Below are 8298 nucleotides of genomic sequence, written 5' to 3'. Positions count from 1 at the left end.
TCTATCTCCTCTCTGTCTATATTCTGTCTCCTCTCTGTCTCCTCTCTGTCTCCTCTCTGCCTCCTCTCTCTCCTCTCTGTCTCCTCTCTGTCTATATTCTGTCTCCTCTCTGGCTCCTCTCTATCTCCTCTCTGCCTCCTCTCTCTCCTCTCTGTCTCCTCTCTTTCTCCTCTATGTCTCCTCTATGTCTCCTCTCTGGCTCCTCTCTGGCTCCTCTCTGGCTCCTCTCTGGCTCCCCCTTGTCTCCTCTCTGTCTCCTCTCTGTCTCCTCTCTGTCTATATTCTGACTCCTCTCTGTCTCCTCTCTGTCTATATTCTGGCTCCTCTCTGTCTCCTCTCTGGCTCCTCTCTGGCTCCTCTCTATCTCCTCTCTGTCTCCCCTCTGGCTCATATCTGGCTCCTCTCTGTCTCCTCTCTGTCTCCTCTCTGTCTCCTCTCTCTCTACTGTGTACCTGACACATTTGTGATAACTTCTTGGCATCATTAAATAGCGACTGAAAAATTGACTTTACACTCTTAGCCTGCATCCCAAATGGCACCCTATTCACTATATATCTGTAGTGTACTACTTTTGACATGAGCCCTATGGGGCTTGGTCAAAAGTAGTGCAGTATATAGCGAATAGGGTGCCAGTTGGGATGCAGACTTCCAGAATATTAATCACAGCCTCATCTACTCTTTGAAATAATTTGTGGAATTTCTAACATCTTGTTAAGTTCCTCAGGCCATCTTGGCAGTGCTGAGACTGTCGTTGCTGTTATTCTTGCTAGAATAATCTGAAACATTTACAGACCTTGCAAGAAAATATCTCACTCTTTGAAATATATATGTTTTTAGAGTTTATTGATTTTCACTGTACCTAATTGAAGTCTTATGTTGTCTGTGATAGCACGTCTCAGGTAAAGTAGAAACTAAGCAGTCTTAAAACAAATCGGCTGTGCACTATGTGCCCTGGTCAAAAATAGTGCAATGTAAAGGGAAAAATTGTGCCTTTTCGGACACAGTCATTGACTTGCAGCCTTTCACAACTCACACAGAGCTGAGCAGAGCAGAGCAGAGCAGGGCAGAGCAGAGCAGAAGGATGGTTAACATGCAGATTTGATTGATTGCTAATTTAAAAAAATATATACTGTATGTATACACACTACATACATTTTAAAAAACTGAACAGGTACAACACAATAAAGTCAATGGCTTACACTATATATAAAAAGTATTTGGACAATCCCTTCAAATTAATGGATTGGGCTATTTCAGCCACACACATTGCTGACAGGTATATAAAATTGAGTACACAGCCATGTAATCTCCATAGACAAGCATTGGCAGTATAATGGCCTTACTGAAGAACTCAGTGACACAGGGGGGAAAAAAACTGCAGCTCCAAATAAAAAAATAAATAAACAACAACAGCCCCATATACTTTTGTGACTGTACAATTTGGTTTTGAAGTAGGCAAAGCCAGAAGCACTCAACATTTTCAACAACATGTACAGGCCAGTGGTTCTCAAACCTCTCCTCGGGGACCCCTCAGACGTTTCACAATGTTGTTGTAGCCCTGAACCAGCTCACCTGATCCACCTAGTCAAGGGCTTGATGATTACTTGACAAGTTGAATCAGGTAGCGGTGGAATAGTTCAAATAGAAACGGCATCCCTGAGGAGAGGTTGGAGAACCCCTGTTATAGGCTATTAAACAACATGCTAACTCTACATCAGTCAGGAGGAACAAGGCTATTAAACAACATGCTAACTCTACATCAGTCAGGAGGAACAAGGCTATTAAACAACATGCTAACTCTACATCAGTCAGGAGGAACAAGGCTATTAAACAACATGCTAACTCTACAGCAGTCAGGAGGAACAAGGCTATTAAACAACATGCTAACTCTACATCAGTCAGGAGGAACAAGGCTATTAAACAACATGCTAACTCTACATCAGTCAGGAGGAACACGGCTATTAAACAACATGCTAACTCTACATCAGTCAAGAGGAACAAGGCTATTAAACAACATGCTAACTCTACATCAGTCAGGAGGAACACGGCTATTAAACAACATGCTAACTCTACATCAGTCAAGAGGAACAAGGCTATTAAACAACATGCTAACTCTACATCAGTCAGGAGGAACAAGGCTATTAAACAACATGCTAACTCTACATCAGTCAGGAGGAACACGGCTATTAAACAACATGCTAACTCTACATCAGTCAAGAGGAACAAGGCTATTAAACAACATGCTAACTCTACATCAGTCAGGAGGAACAAGGCTATTAAACAACATGCTAACTCTACATCAGTCAGGAGGAACACGGCTATTAAACAACATGTTAACTCTACATCAGTCAAGAGGAACAAGCCCAGCCAGGTAGCTTAAGAAGTAACCATTTTCACAGTTGACTTTTTTTTTTTAAACAATAGCCGTGTTGAAATCAAAGCATCTCCAGTGCTTCATCACGTGCAAATGCAATCTTGCATCTTGCAATTACACAGGCTGTCAATTACACAGGCTGTCAATTACACAGGCTGTCAATTACACAGGCTGTCAATTACACAGGCTGTCAATTACAAAGGCTGTCAATTACACAGGCTGTCAATTACACAGGCTGTCAATTACACAGGCTGTCAATTACACAGGCTGTCAATTACACAGGCTGTCAATTACAAAGGCTGTCAATTACACAGGCTGTCAATTACACAGGCTGTCAATTACACAGGCTGTCAGTGACCTATTTATTGGTGGAGTCATATCAACATCTCTGTGCATTACTAGTTGTGGGTTAGATAAACACAACATAATAATAATTAATTAAAATAATATTGATAAAGGAAATGAGAAATGCAGAGCAGAAGACACTGGAGCGAAATTGAAGATGAAAAATATTATCCCCTCTGTGTTCCAGACAAATGATGTGCCCTCCACTGGTCGCTACAATCCAGCTCCACTCCACTCGTATGCTCTGGTGTCCACTTGCCTAAATGAAAAGAAAAATAGATAGCATTCATTGCTATGCTGTTTGCTATGTTCAAATTGTTCTGATTGGGAGAGGTGCACAGAGAGGTGCGTTATCATCATTTTCAAGAAAATATTCCGCTGCTTCCAATGCTGTGATTTACTCCTACATTAAGTGAAAAGGGGATAATTAGCTAAAGGATATCAACAATCTGAAGGGGTCAATACAATGTATGCACATTCCTTGTTATTGTATGGCATCAATACTTCATTGCATGACCGTTCCATTTCCTCATTTGGCCATTCCATTTTATCCAATATGATCTTTTGACCATTCCATTTGATCTTACGGCCAATCCCTTTTCATCGCATGACCATTCCATTTGATCTTATGACCATTCCGTTTGATCTTATGACCATTCCGTTTGATCTTAGGACAATTCCGTTTGGTCTCATGACCATTTCATTTTATTGCGTGAGCATTCCATATGATTGCATGACCATTCTTTTTTATGATACGACCATTCCATTTGTCAGAAGCATGACTAGGGGCCAGGTCATAGTCGGGTGTAGTGTTGGGAAAAAGGGCAGGGGACAGTACAGTTAGGACAGAACAAAACCCAACAGGCAGGGCAGCTGTAAAGGAGGAATGACCTACTGTACTCTACCTTCCCTGTTCCCTGGAGCACACACACACACACACACACACACACACACACACACACACACACACACACACACACACACACACACACACACACACACACACACACACACACACATTTCTTACATTAGTCCATTGTTGATATAATCCCAAAATGTTTTGCATGTCAGCAATCAAAGTTTTCAAGATGTATAACTTTCAAAATACATAAATACAGCCGGTATGATGCAAAGCGAAGCATCACATGATAAGAAATGCATCATACCAGCTGTATTTCTACATCACCATAACTAAGAGGTCCCCCTTTATGTGATATGACCGAGTATTGCCGTACAGCAGCAGGTGCAGTGTAACTACGGTGTGGAAACAGACACTTAAAAGTATTTGATTTGATTTGGATCCCCATTAGACTACAGCGGCAACAACTCCTCTTACTGAGGTCTTCAGCGATGTACCTGCCTATTCTACTACCATATATATATATATATATATATATATATATATATATATATAGCTACATGGTGTTGATGCCACTTAAACATTAGGGTTGGTGGGGCTGACTAATCCAACGCTTTTGAGAAATTTCTGACGAGGCACTGAGTTTGAAGGTAGGCCTTGAAATACATCCACAGGTACACCTCCAATTGATTCAAATGATGTCAATTAGCCTATCGGAAGCTTCTAAAGCCATGATATCATTTTCTGGAATGTTCCAAGCTGTTTAAAGGCACAGTCAACTTAGTGTATGTAAACTTCTGACCCACGGGAATTGTGATACAGTTAATTATGAGTGAAATAATCTGTCTGTAAACAATTGTTGGAAAGATTACTTGTGTCGTGCACAAAGTAGATCTCCTAACCGACTTGCCAAAACTATAGTTTGTTAACAAGACATTTGTGGAGTGGTTGAAAAATGAGTTTTAATGACTCCAACCTAAGTGTATGTAAACTTCCGACTTCAACTGTACCTGCCTATTCTACTACCATATATATATATATATATATAGCTACATGGTGTTAATGCCACTCAAACATTAGGGTTAGTGGGCCAACGCTTTTGAGATATTTCTGTATTCAAACTTTTGGAAAACAAACTTTTTGTGAGTAAAACACATCAGGCCGGTTTCCTGGATATAGATTAAGCCTTGACCTAGACTAAGTACTGTCAATAAACAATCTTAATTGAACAGGGTTTTTAGTCTAGGACTAGCCTTAATCTGTGTCCGGGAAACCGGCCCATAATGGCGAGGTGAGGGGGAACGGATACCAATTGTTTATTTTTTAACTATGTTTTTAAGGGAAATGTTAGCGTTTGTCTGAAGCCGAATAAGAAGGGAAATTCATACAAAGAACTTAAGTCCAGGAGTAGGCTTAATCTGTGTCCGGGAAAACCTCCCCCTTAGTGTTTAAATGAGTGGAATGGGATGATGTCTTACATGAAAAAAACACATTTTCATTACCAAGTACATGAATGGAGTAACCCTACTTTAACAGTATTAGGGTATGCAACAATGGTAAATGTAATAAAACCGGTCAATGTAATAACTTGCCGGTAAACATAATAAAATGTTGAGCGGTAAACGTAAAAACGTTTTCCTCTAAGTGTAATAACTTATTACATTAATAAGAGTCTTTTAAGAATTTAAGTAACATAATAAAACATTTAAGCTAGAGGTCGTTTTTTTTTGCATGGGCTGCGTCTCAATCCACCACATCAGCATGGGCTGCGTCTCAATCTTCATCCGTCAGTGTCGATCCTTCAGCATCTGCGGTGGAAAGTGGCCGAGCTACAGCGGTGTTTGTCAGACCATGAGGCGTCGCGAAAATCTGTCTTCTCGTGAAAACGTCTGTAGCGTCCGAATGGTTTGGCCTGCAAACTAATATGACCAAGTGTCACGGGACTCGTCTGAAGGTGACACGTACAAATAAACGGAAGTATGCGGCTAGTTTTGTGCCAACAAAAAAAGCCAAATTCTATATTTTATTTATTTTATACCTGAAGGGGTCCTAAAATTCAAAATCAAATAGCTAAATGATCCATGGTATGACCACCTTAAAACAATTCCATATGTTAGCTTAGTCATTAGGAAGTCACGAAATGGTTGCCTAAAGTTATCAAAGCATTGTGTCATGGTCCCCTGGAGGTTTTGTCTCGTTCCCGGGGACATCCCCAAGGATGTTTTAAGGACGTTCTGTCATTGTCCCCTGGAGGTTTAGTCTAGTTCCAGGATTTTTCAACAACATACCAGTGTCAATTTTGGCAGCTATTTTAGATTTAGTTTTAGTCTTAAAATACCTTTTGGTCTTAGTCACATTTTAGTCATTGCATCAATTGTTAATTTTTGTTATTATCAGTAAACTAAAACTGTAACATTTAAGTCTAGTTTTACAGTTTTTTTTTTGATTGCTAACAAGCTTTGTTCAATACTCTGGATACATGTGCAAAACTCTAAATACAGTTATCAAAACAACATGCAACTTGGCAATGCACATCCTACATGTCTCAAAATCAAATATTTCTACCAAATGAAAGCTAACAGTCTCTCACGACATGCACACTTTGTCATTCATAGTATCATGACCTACAAAACTCTAAAAACAGCTACCACTTGAAATTGTGTTAATTTGTCTTTAATATCATATTTCTTTAGATGAACCAACAGTCATTTCTACAAAAGAAGAATGGCAAACCTGTACTGTATAGAATGTCCTGCAAGATATGTAAAGAAATTAAGCAGAAAGGCTGCAATATGCTTCAATACAATTTACTGTATTTTTGCAAATTACTGTATTTTGCTTTTCGCAGAGTAATTCCAAAATACACAAAAATAAATAATTCCAGTACTGTTAAACAAACAAAAAGTGTATACACACTATGAATATGCATAGCATATTGTCCAAATGAAACAGATCTATAACAGTGCTAGTCAAACCTGTCTGCTGCTTTTGGGCCACAAGTTCTCATCCACATCACACCGTATGGCCTCTCGCGCAATACACCTGGGAAAGAACCTCTTTGCATGCCTGATCCATCCCTGGCAATCTTCTGCAGAGATATCCCAGGCATCCTGCATTCATTGCATCCAAGAGTGACATTTGATCATGTGGATGGTGGTCATAAGCTTTCCACCTCCATGAGGAAAATAATTATTCTATTGGGTTGAGGAAGGGAGAGTAAGGGGGGAGGAAAAGTGATCCGTCCCGGGATGGGCTGCAAACCACTCTATCACTGCATGGGAGTGGTGAAATGCCACATTGTCCAATTCAATCACCCAGGTTTCCATATTTCTTCTGACTTGCCCTCTTTCTTCGCCTGGCAAAAGCCTTCCATAGAGGTCATCCATGAATGAAATGAGGCGCTCTGTGTTGTATGGCCCAATTAGTGGTTTATGTAACAGCAATTCTTCAGAGGATATTGCGTCACACATTGTGATGTTGGCACCCCTCTGGCCCGGGACATTCACTGTTGCTCTTTTCCCAATCACATTCCTTCCACGTCGGCGTGTTTTGGCCATGTTAAAGCCAGCCTCATCCACAGAGACGAACATGTGGGGTGTTGTCCTGGCCTCAAGTTCAATGACACTCTAAAATATTGTAAATCCACAGGGCAACATAACAGTTATTCTACAACAGTAGTTTATATTACAGTATACTGTAACTGAAATCACTGCTGAGTGTGCAGTGCTCTGGTGGTTGTCATGCTTACACTTTCAACATTTTGAAATGCATTATTGTCTGCCAACACTCTCTCTTGAATTTCTCTGAGTTTTACGGCATTGTTGCTAATGACCATGTCAACAACTACAGCTTCCTGCTGAGCAGGGAAAATCCTACCTCTCCCCCCTCCATTTGGTAACCGTTGGATACTAAAACGGAAATAAAATGACACACAAGTAGTTTGGGGAGCTTTTTGCTCGATTTACTACTCTACAGTAATATTCAGTACAGTTAGATGCCCATGCAGAATGCATATCTTACCTGTTAGTTTGCCGGAAGGTTCTTATAATAGATGACACAGTTGATCGTTGCAAATTTGGCTGCACTCTAGGACCAGCATCTCTCATTGATAGACCACGATTGACAACATGATCGATGATTGTAGCCCTAATCTCCTCTGACACTACAACTCTGGGTCTTCCCCTCAGTCGTCTCCCAACACGGATACATAATCCTCTGCCTCTATGGCAACTGTTCCACCTCTGTAAACCGCTAAACGGTCTCTGGCTGGGTCCAATGTTTATGTAAAACATATTCCAAAAGATGTCCCCTTTTGTAGAGATGGTAATGACCTAGAAATGGAAAACACCTGGGTAGGTCTTCAGTTACGTAATGTAGAATGAAAATCAGCTGTGAATAATTAAGAGATATTATTATTATTTTATTGCAGTCTAATTCAATTTTCAGTAGCTTTTGAACTTGAGTTTAACAGTTTTGATAAGGGTATCTTAACGTTTGCAAAATGGTCTGTAGATACATAGAATTTTGTTGGTAAATGTGTTTTTGTGAGACAACTATTTCTGTAATTTGAAAGATGTTGTCATTGAATCAATTTTGTGTCAAAGCAATGTCAAATGATCCACAGGTTGCCATATAGAGTGTTGTTGTGATAACTGTACTTAGAGTTTTGCACATGTATCCGCAGTATTGAACAATGCTTGTTAGCAATCGGAAAAAAAAA

This window comes from Coregonus lavaretus (assembly GCF_964263955.1).
Source record: "Coregonus lavaretus genome assembly, chromosome: 8".
NCBI classification, from domain to species: domain Eukaryota; kingdom Metazoa; phylum Chordata; class Actinopteri; order Salmoniformes; family Salmonidae; genus Coregonus; species Coregonus lavaretus.
This window is presented reverse-complemented; position numbering follows the sequence as displayed.